The sequence below is a fragment of the Mus caroli genome, chromosome 10 (genome assembly GCF_900094665.2).
Source record: "Mus caroli chromosome 10, CAROLI_EIJ_v1.1, whole genome shotgun sequence".
Lineage (NCBI taxonomy): Eukaryota > Metazoa > Chordata > Mammalia > Rodentia > Muridae > Mus > Mus caroli.
This window is the reverse complement of record NC_034579.1, coordinates 80,920,614-80,932,373: the sequence shown is the minus strand read 5'-3', so window position 1 is coordinate 80,932,373 and position 11,760 is coordinate 80,920,614.

Here is an 11,760-nt window from a genome sequence, read left to right as displayed (position 1 = left end):
GGGGAGGGGAGGGGAGGACACAAGACAAGACCAAAGAAGAGGAGAAGAGAAGGGGAGGGAGAAGGGAGTCATGTCTGCCAAATGTATCTCTGGATTTCAGTTTTATGAACAAATTCCCTTTTTTATTAGGGTTATATGAGATTATTTGCCTCTTACAAAGAAAATAATTCCAATTAATAAAACTAGCTCCATGATTATTAGACACCCTCCTTCAACTGAAATAAGATAAACATTTCACCCTGAGAATGAGGAAAGGATCTTTATCTGAAGATGTGTTACGGCTCATCCCTGGACCCACAGGACTCTAGGAAGGAAACTGAGACTGAGAACCAAAATCCATTTTGCCCCAAATATATTGGCAGATACTCAATTCTTGGATGAATACTTAGTAAGTAAATGCATGGTGGACAGGGCAGGCGGTGCTCTAAGTCCTGAGACCTTATCGTAAGTGAGGGACAGTGCCCACCTTGTGACACTCATGTTCCAGCACAGAAAACCAGAATACAAATATGCATTCTGCTGCACAGAGGTGACATCACGCACTTCCGGGTAAAGGCCTTCTGAAAGGCGGAGGGCTGATGGAAAAGCCTAGGTGGGAGCCTTTCCCTCAAGACAATGTGAGTAGAGAGACAGGGGACAAGGAGACAAGGCTGAGTTAGAAGGTCAGACCTTGTAGGGCCACACCAGTTTTGTAGGGACCTTAAGTTTCCACTCTGAGTTAGTGGACTCCCTTGGAGGTTTTTTGGGAACCAGGGATAATAGAATTTGACTTCAGTTCCTTGCTTTAAAGGGTCATCTGTGAGATCTCAGTGCAGAGCATGGACAGAATCTGAAAGAGGATTTTCCTGGAAAAACTCTACTTGATCTTTTCTAAATCTATACACCTTGTCATAATCTACCGTAAATATTTTTAAAGGAAGAGACGGGCACTAACAAACTATTCCCAAACACACCTGCAGAGAAGGGACCCAACATCATTGTTCACAAATCAATTTTGTTTTCTTATACTCCCAAACTACCTGTACCCTCACCACCCAAGAGCTAAAGTGTCTGGAGAGGCTTTCTGGGGTCATCAAGCAGAGCGGGCACGACACCGCCATCTAGTGTGCGGAGGCCAGAGATGCTGCTAATCTTCTACAGTACATAGGACAAACTCTCTCCACCCTCCATTGCGCATACACAACATTGAATTATCCAACTCAAATGCCAATGGTGCTGAGACTAAAAAGCTCTAGTCTGGACTCGGGAGAGGCATTGTTCTCAGACTTTCTGCTAGTGATTCTTAAATCTGCAGTCCATAAGAAATCAGGAAATCATACCCACTCCCCGCCCGAGTTTGGTCATCTTTTGCTTTGGCTGAGATTTGTAAAAGCAAATATTATGCTTGCTGTTTCGCATTTAGGAACAACTTCTAGTGGAGAAAGACAAAAGGCAGTCTATGCTCTCAAACTACAGCAGGGCACCGTTAGGGAGGGGCGTGGCTGGAAAATACTTCTGAGTTTGCAACGGCAAAGCTTAAATTTAAATATATAGATAAAAGTGTCATTCCAGAAAAACAGAAGGCCCAGGTATAGACCGCGCTGGAGGGAGGAGAACGCCTTTGAAAGCCCGACAGGCTGTATAATTAAGTGATAATGAATGCAGAGCTGTGCTTTGTGCCCCATTCCAGCACATTGGACTTGAATCTGAGCTTCCAATGCTAAATCCCTTGGTGCTCTGGCCCCTCATCAGTGAAGTGCAAATCAAGGCCTTTGACTGCTCCCTAGGGCAGTCCAGAAAAAGAAAGCTGTGAACTGCAGACACGATGTTTTCAAACTGCCAACCGTCCAGTGGTGTGGGCTGCGTCAGACAGACAAACCCCAAGTCGCAGGTACAAGACTGTATTCAATAAACAATGTTTCCCTGGAGTGAGAAAGTGAGGTTAGCGGGTGTGTGGGGTTCTTCATGCAAAATAGAAGAACCGTTTATTTTAAAAGCGAATTAATTTCCATTTCATATGGAAATCAGGAAATCTCTCTAGGTATTCAGTTCACTGATAATTTCACTTAAGAGAAAAACTACACTCTGGTTTTGTTTCTGAACTGTAGCTAAGATTATACAAAGGATGTAGAAAGGTCTGTGTGTGTGTGTATATGTGTGTGTGTGTGTGTGTGTGTGTGTGTGTGTGTGTGTGTGTGTGTGTTAACTGAGCTTTGGTTATGAGTAATAGAGAATGCTCAACAGCCTGTTTGACAAAAAATCATGGAAGTTTTCTAAGACTCATCGCACCAGGGGCTGAAGAGAAGGCTCGGGAGTCAAGAGCACTTGTTGCTCTTATATAGGACTCAGGTTCTGTTCCCAGCAGCCCCATGGTGATTCACAGCCATCTCTAACTCAAGTTCCAGATGTTCTGATGTTTTCTTCTGATATCTGTGGGCACCAGGCACAAGCCTGTGCATGTACATACATGCAGGCAAAACATTCATGTGCATAAAATAAACTCAAAATCTTAAACCGCAAGATTACTTTTAAAAAGCCATCACACCAAAATCACAATAGAGGTTCTGAAAAATGCAAGAAATCCGTTAAGTTGGGCTACTCACCATTTTACCAGCGTGGTTAAATGTGTAATGCAAGCAAATGAGCTTATCACATCATTCAAAAAGCTGCTTTCCTGCTGTGCTCTTAGTATTATCGTTTTTTTAAAAAATGAAGTTAAAGAGAAACTTTTTGATTTTATATAAATTGACTTCTTTTCAAAGGCTTAAAACAGAAATTACACACACACACACACACACACACATACACACACTTAGAAGGGAAAGTTGGTTAGGAACTCCAAAGACAGTAGAATGAAGGCTCACACTCATCCAGCACTTTATAAACAAACTTGACTCTCCTAAGAAAGCCAGGACTCAGCTAAGGGAGATAAGAAGGGAAGGAAATACATTTGCTGGCTTAGCTAGCCCCACCCCTGCCAGGCACACTTGAGGATGCAGGCTCTTGCACAGCACTGGACTGTTTTGCACAGCACTGGACTGTTGTCCAATCTGGTTGATGACGTGGTAAGGGAGCACTGAAGGACACATAGACATCCAAACATGGATAGTGCCTGACTTACAGTCTTACAATGGATCAGCTTAAGATGTGGGGGTCGGGGACACTTTACAATTAAGCAAAGGCAATATATACTCAGATGAACACATAGTTTGCCATTTTGAATTTTGATCTTCCCACACACAAGTGATACAGCCTATGAGACTGTTAGGGTTTGTATATGTAGTATCTCTGGTGTGTTAAGAGCTTTGTGTACAGACAGTGTGTTTCCTGAGCAGGGCCTGGATCATGGGCACTAATATCTAGATAGAAATGGAGGTAAGGTCCATTAGGAGAAAGTAGGTCACTGTCACTGAGGAATATGCTGTGTCTCTGTATTTGCCGCCTCTCCTCCCTCTCCGCTTTCCACCTGTCATAAGGTGAGCAGCAGCGTCCGCTGCTCTCTCTTACAGCTCAGATGTTCTGTCCAGCAACAACAGAGTCAAGTGAAGCATTTATCATTCCATCTTTTCACCCTTAAAAATTATCGCAAATCAAAAAGAGAAAGGAAAACATTTATAATCGAAGCCTAGAAGCACTGTAATACCAAAGGCCAACAGAAACCACAGAACTGAAAAACTAAAGATAAACACATGTTAGTGTGGACTCCAAGACAACTCCAAGCCACGAATTAGGCAGAGCAGTCTATTGCTGTGTCACCAGGAATTTTGGTTACAAACAACTGACTAACCTAAGGCCAGCTAAGGTGGAAAAGTTCATTAAAAGACACTAGGTAGCCCACAGAACCCATGAGAAGACAGGGAGCCTCATCCTGATACCCTCCAGCCAGGATCTCCACCCATACCTTGGGTTTTCTAGTGAACCACCACTGTCTGAGGCTCAGCATCCCTCTCTGTAGTGCCAGACCACAAACTAGAAGAAGCAGACACCATTGCCCCCAGCCATGCTACCTCTGATGCTCCTCACATATCTGCTTCTGGGGTAGTGTCTTATGGAGGGTTACCCAATTAATAAGCCAAGCCACACATGCATCTGAATGCCCTCTTCCCACGTTTATAATATGAGGATTGTTTCAATAATTTACTCAGAACCTTCTAGTCACTGAAAGTGAAAATCTAGATTTGAACCCAAGGCCCTTCTAAGATCCAAGCTCTGCAGTTCAACTCTGGGTTAAAAGTAGACTTCAAGTCTACACTTTGTACTGGGGTAGTTCAATGCCATCTCAGTATGTTTTATGTGCCCAGAAAACAATCATAGCACCACCACTGGGAAACCACAGAAGGCCAGGCAACTTTCTTAGCCTGTTTCTAAGTCTGTTTCCATATTTGCAGAGAAGGTGTGGCATGATTCTCATAGAGCTGATGGAACAGTAATTTTACAAATGAGGCCTGAAACTTGTGGGCTACTATAGGTACATAATAGGCTCACAAAGAAAGGTAGGTCCAGGATAAGGCTCAATAGAATAAGAGGCTGTCCAATTGCTGTGTTCAATGTCCTAGGAAGCTTTTTCACCTCTCAACCAGCTCACAACCCAGCTCCACACAAGCACACACACACACACATACACACACATACACACACACACACACATACACACACATACACACACACACATGCCCCACTGGTGACTGGAGCAGGTAATCTGGGCAGAAGAAAGAGGATGAAGAGAACCCCCTGTCTTTGAGAAGGAGGAAACGAAGGAAAGAGATATAGGACAAACACTTTTCCTAAGTATAGAGACTGAATAGTTAATATAAACAACCCACAAGGCTCGGGAACAAGGGTCACAAAAGACAGAAAGCAACAGTATCTAGACAGTCTACCTCTGTTTCCTCTGAGGGGGACAGATCTCAGGTATAGGCATCCCCCCGTGGGAGGGTTTGGGGCTGCAGCAGAGGAGAGTTCAAGAGCCAGGAACCCATTTTACCAAACCCTCATCATTGAGAGACTTTCCTGTGTATTCCCTCTGTTGTAAGTAGACCTTATTAGAACTACTTCTCCCACAAAATAATTCTCTATTTCTTGTGATCAAAAGGAAAACTAACAACTGAAACATCAGACTGATCCATGAATCCCTAAGGGAGAGTTTGTGGACATGCTCAGAAAAGACATCCCACACACACACACTTCCAGTCTCTCCCAGTCTTCCATTTATGCCCTCCTCCTGTCATTACAGCATGGTTCCTAGTCACCCTTCAAGACCCAGCTTCAGTATTACCTCTCCTAGGACCACAGGAGGATCTCATCATTCCCTCCCAAGTCATGAGAAGATTGGATGCTCATTCCCACTGTGCTGCTTGGCTGCTCCTTTCATAGACAGCAAATGCCCTTGTATTGCTATGCCATATTTCTCTCATAGGCTGGGACTGATGGTCTGCACTGTGCTCACTGACTTGATATCTCCATCCATTAGCACAATTCCCAGGTGAGAAATTCTTACCTCAAGCACCCCCCAAGTTTCTATATAAGCAATCTGAAACCCACCTGAGAACACAATGGCTACAGCACAAGAAAATGAAGCTTAAGTGGAGTTCTTCAGAGCCTGTTCACCAATCTCGGACTAAGGACTTCTTCCAACTAGCGTTCTGTTTAAAATTTGAGTTGAAACAGTGCCTGGCGTAGCAGTATTGAGGCTGGTGTGGCAGTGTTGAGAGACAAGAGCTCCAAAAATAAAACTAGGTCGCAAATTGTCCTCAGAAATGGATTGATGCCATTTTGTGAGTGTGGGCTAGGTACTTAGAGAGTGGGTTCCTAACACAGCCCTCAGTTTCCCCGTGTCTTATACATATTCGCTTACCTGCCTCACTAGAATGACCTCTCTGGACGTCAACCCCATGCTTGTAGACTTCCCTACCAACCGAATCATAAGCAGAATCAATTCATAACTTAACCTGTCTATTGTATCACTTAGAGTATCTCTGCTGTTTGAGTGTGAGCCACCTGCTGCAGGCTTATGTCTTTGAACATTTGGTCCCCAGCTGGTGATATGGTTTGGGGTTGGGAGTGTAGACCATTAGGAGGCAGAGCCTCACATTTCACAACCCAGCCCTACTTCCTATCTGTTCTCTGCTTCCTGACCATAAGACGATGTGACCAGGTGTGTCACACTCCTACCATCACATCTTCCCTGCCACACTGCATTGTATCCTTTCTTAAACTGTAAGTCAAAGTAAACCCTCGATCCCTTCTATTGCTCCTTGCCGAAATTTGGTCATAGTAAAGTAAAATAAAATAATAGGCTAAGGCACTCACTCATTCTTGACCAGCTCTGCCCCAACATTCCCCGACAACCTTGAATCGCTGCTGTAATCTAAGCTGTCTGCAGCTCTTTCTCTCTGTCCCAGGCATCATGACAGGTGGACAAACCTGAAAGAGAAGGGGTGTTAGCATCCACAGATTAGAAACCCTTGGGCACTGGGAGATGGGAGTTGATGAAAATGTCCCTTTTGTCATGTCTGAAGAGACAGTTTTGAGGTGCAGTGTACACAACTTCTTCAGAGTCCACGCAACAGCCCCCGACCCAGCCTTCAGTATGACCAGCTCGCAATGACATAGCCTCGCAATGATTGCCTCTTACTTCTTCCATCTTGAAACTGTTTCCTCAGATATGCTGCCTGCCAATAAGCCTTCATCCAAGGCTTTGCAACGATACAACTTCCTGGTGATTTGGGTAGCAGAGGCCAGCACACGTGGGATTCACTCCCACAAACTTCTGTGCTTCCATAAGCAGCGTGAAACGGCACCCACAGTTCCAAGGACTTGGAAAGGGGATCATAGCTAGCATGGTTTGTGGCTAGACAAGCACAAAGCCATCTTCCTCGGAGATGGAATGAATCTCAAGGTGGTAAGATTTAAATGAATCTGTGTACAGCAGAGCCAGCTCCTACATCGAACCAAGCTTCAGATCATTGGCTAAGATACACGAGACCTGTCTTGGATGTTCACCTAGAGTTTTGTCCAGACCTTGGCTCACAGTCATTGAGAGAGCTGTGGGGCTATCATGAGGGCCTGTGATAACTGACTTGAGCACTTACCTTGCCAACAGAGGGATTAAATGGCTCTTCGTTTGCATCAGTCTGCTAATATGCAAAGATGCTGTAGAAACTAATGAAATAGAAATTCATTCTGAAATACGTCCTATAATTTTTTAAATAGCCTCTGGCCCTCGTATGTTCTCTGTCAATGAACACAACACACACACCTCAGCCTGAAGGATACCTGCAAATCAGGTTTGTATCACAAAGAGAAGCTGTGTTCCCGGAACCTCTATGTGAAGTCACACCCAATAAAACAAAACTTGATTTAATGACAGATTCTAGACAGGTCTCAATCACCTACGTTTGATCTCACACACCCAAGTGTATGATCTTATACGCCTGGCCTGGAAGCTTAATTGATTGATTGATTGTCTTTTAACCTACTTTATAACAACCTTTCTACTATCTTGTCCCATTTTCAAAGGGGAAAAAACAAATTTACAGCAGGGCCAAAACTTGCGTGAGGCTAGAGACAAGTGATTTAGCCAAGTCCAGGATTGCAACCTATGAGACCTTGCTGTCACATAATTCTATTGACATGCTGGGGACACGTTATGCTATGCACTCTGTGTGGAACACCATCATTATTCAATCCCGGTCTGTGGCATATTTTCTCCCTACCAGTCTCATTCCACTGTCCTGCCTTTCTGCTTGCTTTAAGCAGATTTAAGGTATAACAGAATCTGACTTCTCCTGCCTATGGTTTCCCTGTTGTTGTTGTTGTTGTTGTTGTTGGAGACAGGGTTTCTCTGTGTAGCCTTGGCTGTCCTGGAACTTACTCTGTAGACCAGACTGGCCTCAAACTCAGAAATCCACCTGCCTCTGCCTCCCAAGTGCTGGGACTAAAGGCGTGTGCCACCACTGCCCGGCTCTGCCTATGATTTCCAAGGACTTCTTACTTTAACCAGTGAATCATTCTCTGGCCTTTAGCTCACCCACAAAAGGAGGTGCAGGGAGAGACAAACTCCATTCACTATGTCTCCACAGCTGCCCCCGTCTATTCAATGTACCAGGGAGGGCATCTTGGGCATCATAGAGGAATCAGAGAGCAAGAGTAGAATCCCACTACCTCCAGGTATGCTTTCTAAAGGTGCCAAGTGGCTGTAAGAAAGAAATGCATGGTCACATTTTCTAAGTGTGCCCCTTTGTCCCTAAGTCAGAACAAGCTGCTTTCTGATCCTCCTTGTACCCTCCTCTGCTTGCATAAGCACAGAAGCCCCAAGAAAACCCTCTTTTGAAATGTCAGCCGTGCATACCCCAGCCCCACTCCTGTGGCCCCAGGCAGCCATCAACCTTGTCACTTGTCAGAATGACTGTAGTGACACAGTGAGGCTGGACCCAATCAACCTTGGCTGATTTGCATGTGTAATTCACTAAGTCTAACTATCCGTCACAATGCAGCTGGGCCATTCCGTGACAGGGTGGGCCATGATGAATGGCCAGGAAGGGGCAGAATGAGGAGAAGTAAGGTTCCCAGGTCCATCAACACAGAGGACTGAATGTCAATGCCAAAGGGGATACAGGACATCTTCCCAGGAAAGGTTTCCAGGCAAGCCAGCAACATCTTTCCAGGCAACCCAGCAACATCATAGTCACGATGACAACTCTGAATTACAGTACCTGCATCTGGACTGCATCTGGGTTGTCTTTTCCTGCATCTAAAGAATGCTAATGCTAAGTCACAAAGCGTACCTGTCCCAGAAATTTAGTTAATTATTGCTTATCTAAAATTATTGAGCCTCAAAGAAGTGGAGCGTCGCCTGCCCTTTGACCTAGCAATTCAATTACCTTAGGACTCTGCAAAGATTTGGTTCATCCTGTTCCTTATAGATGACTTGATTATAATAATGACAATGATAAATGAAGTTTGGCACTGTTATATATGCCCCATGTATAATAACTTGGTTTATCTTCACATTGATTTTATGTGATAAATTATGAGTATTATCGAAAGTAAATATTGTTATCAATATTTTTATTAACACCAATCTACAAATGTAGAATATGAAACCTCTGACAGTCAAATATTTAGAGGCTGCCTCTAGAAACTACAAGAAGCCAGACCCCTGTTATGCCTCTCAGCTTTTCCGAGTGTTCCACACACTCTTCAGTGTACAACGAAAATGATAGGAGACCCGTAGTTATAATCATACTCTTGTACCCTCAGGCGGGATGGAACATGCCTTGATTTTCTCAAGTTCATGAGAATGTAGTTGTTGAAATCAGTACGCACTACAGAATTGAAGCCTCTTACCTCAAAAACTGGGATGAGAAGAACAAAAGATGATGTAACTGAAGCCTTTGGATACATTTGATCATGCACGTTGTTTTAACAGTAGGATGAGTTTATAACCGGTCCTAATTACAAGGAAAGAAAGAAAAACTTAAAGAAGTCATTAATTTGCCCAATACTGTGAGATAAGTTGTGTCCCCCAAATTTAGACATTGAATGCCAACACAACAGTATTTGTAGTATCAAGGAATTAAGGACTTTAATCTAACATGACTCTCATAAGAAGAGAGATGCGAGTGGCCTCTTCCTCCCATTGTCCCTCCTTCCTTTTCTCTCTAGCCAACTGACACTTCAGTCTAGAACTCTAGCTCCATAAACAGAGTAAAATAAGTTTCTGTTGCTCAAAACATACAGTCTATGGTATTTCGTCATGGCAGTTTGAACAGGCAGGTCACATGGCCATCAAATAGCGGAGCAGAATCTAATCCCAGGCTTCCTTTCTGGGTCTGGCTGAGTGCAGCTGGCACTGTTAGTTCCCTGCACCATCTCCACTTCCCTTCCTCCCTCCCCCAGCGAATACTGGCTGAATTCTCACAGCCTGCATGCTGGTCCTGTTCTTATCAGAGATTGACCACATTTGCTCTGTTTCCATTTGAACAATGGGATGGAAGCGCGGGTCTACCAAAAGATTTCTTGACAAAGAGAGGTATGTGGGAAGAAATGGCCTCTGTTGTGCTGTTAGGCGTGAGCATGCCTGCTCTTGAGAGCTGGGATTAATTTCGAGAGCTTGAGCAAGTGACCTTGAGGAGACGACGCTAAGGACCGCAGAGTGGCAAGAGGGACGGAACATCACGCAGAGTCTCTCGCACATCTTGCTGATGAGCTCATGTGCTCTTGCTGTTCATGCTGTTGAGATACTGTTTCCTGGTACTTGTAATAGACATGCCAACCGAAAACACAATCTCTGTAGGAAGCCCCAAATATAGCTACCCACACGTACCAGAGGGGAGAAGTCTGACAGGTCCAGGGCCTGAAAGCCACTAGACAATGATGTCACCCTTGCTAATAGACTGGCGCCTTCCTAGTGCCAGATTCGCTTACACCAACAGGAAAACGCAGCTTGGGTGCCTCTGACCAAATGTTTCTTCTTTGTAGAGATGTTGTCATTTCTACTTTTGGACTTTTTAACGTATTCAGTGAAGGACTGTGTGGGCAGAGTCCCCGTTGGAACATGAGCTGAGTAAGTTACAGCCCTTACACCATGTTAACTGGTGACTCGTAATTCTCACTATGGACATCCAGATTCTTGAAGGCAGCTCTCTCACCTGAGGTCTCCAGTCAAACTGGCAACTCCCTGAAGACACCGTCTTTATATTTACTTCTAAGGCAGTGTTGGCTTGTTAAAACATACTTCAGATTTCATTGAATGAACAGATTAATTAATGAATTAATTAGAGCATCTAATAAGTACCAAACACAGGGCTTCATATATGTACTGCTCATGCAAGAAATCAAGAAGAGAAAACAGGAGGGGGAATTTAAAAGCTAAAATAACTATAAGGCACTTTGTTAAATGAATTGCACTGAACAGAAAGAAATTCTATGCCTTGGGTGGCAGATATGCCAATGCCTTCATCAGACCATCACACACTGTGTTCATGTAACAAAACACTACACGGTAGCCCATAAACCTGCACATTACTGGAAGAAAATGTACAGTTGCTTGAAGGAGGTGCCTCAGAGGATAGAGCACTTCCTGTATGGGCATAGGAACTGAAGCTGGGATTCCCAGCACCCAGGAGAAGCGGAAAGCAGCTCATAATCCCAACCCTCTGAACAGAAGGTAGAGATGGGAGAATTCCCAGAAGCCTGCCTGGCATGCATACCAGTAAACAAGAAACTGTCTCAAACAAGGTGGAAGAAGGGCACTGTCACCCAGAGCGATTCACTCACACACACACACACACACACACACACACACACACACACACACACACGAGCATACACAAACACACGCATTGTACACATAGAGACACAGTTTTAAAGTGAAAAATTAATAAACGCTTAGGAAGAAAATTGCTCCACGTAGAACTATTACAATAAGCAAATAAAAATACATGAATAAAATAGAATTAGTACCCATGCCCTATAGACACTATCATGTGAGCTATTAATTGACATTCAAGACTAAGTATACCATTGGAAGAAAATTAAGCCAATTGACTACCATGTTAGCTTTGGTTTCCATAATAATATGCTTGAGGTAATATATTGAGACATAAGAGTTATGTTTGACACATATTTTTGAAACTTCAGCAAGATCAAATGGGACCATCTTGCTAGGAAAATGGTAAGAGTTCTGAGTGGCTAAGGTGAGAAGAAAAAAGGCAGAGAAATAGACTAAGACCTTTGAGGGGCGCACACCCCAAAGGCTCCCGGATCCCCTAAAGGTTC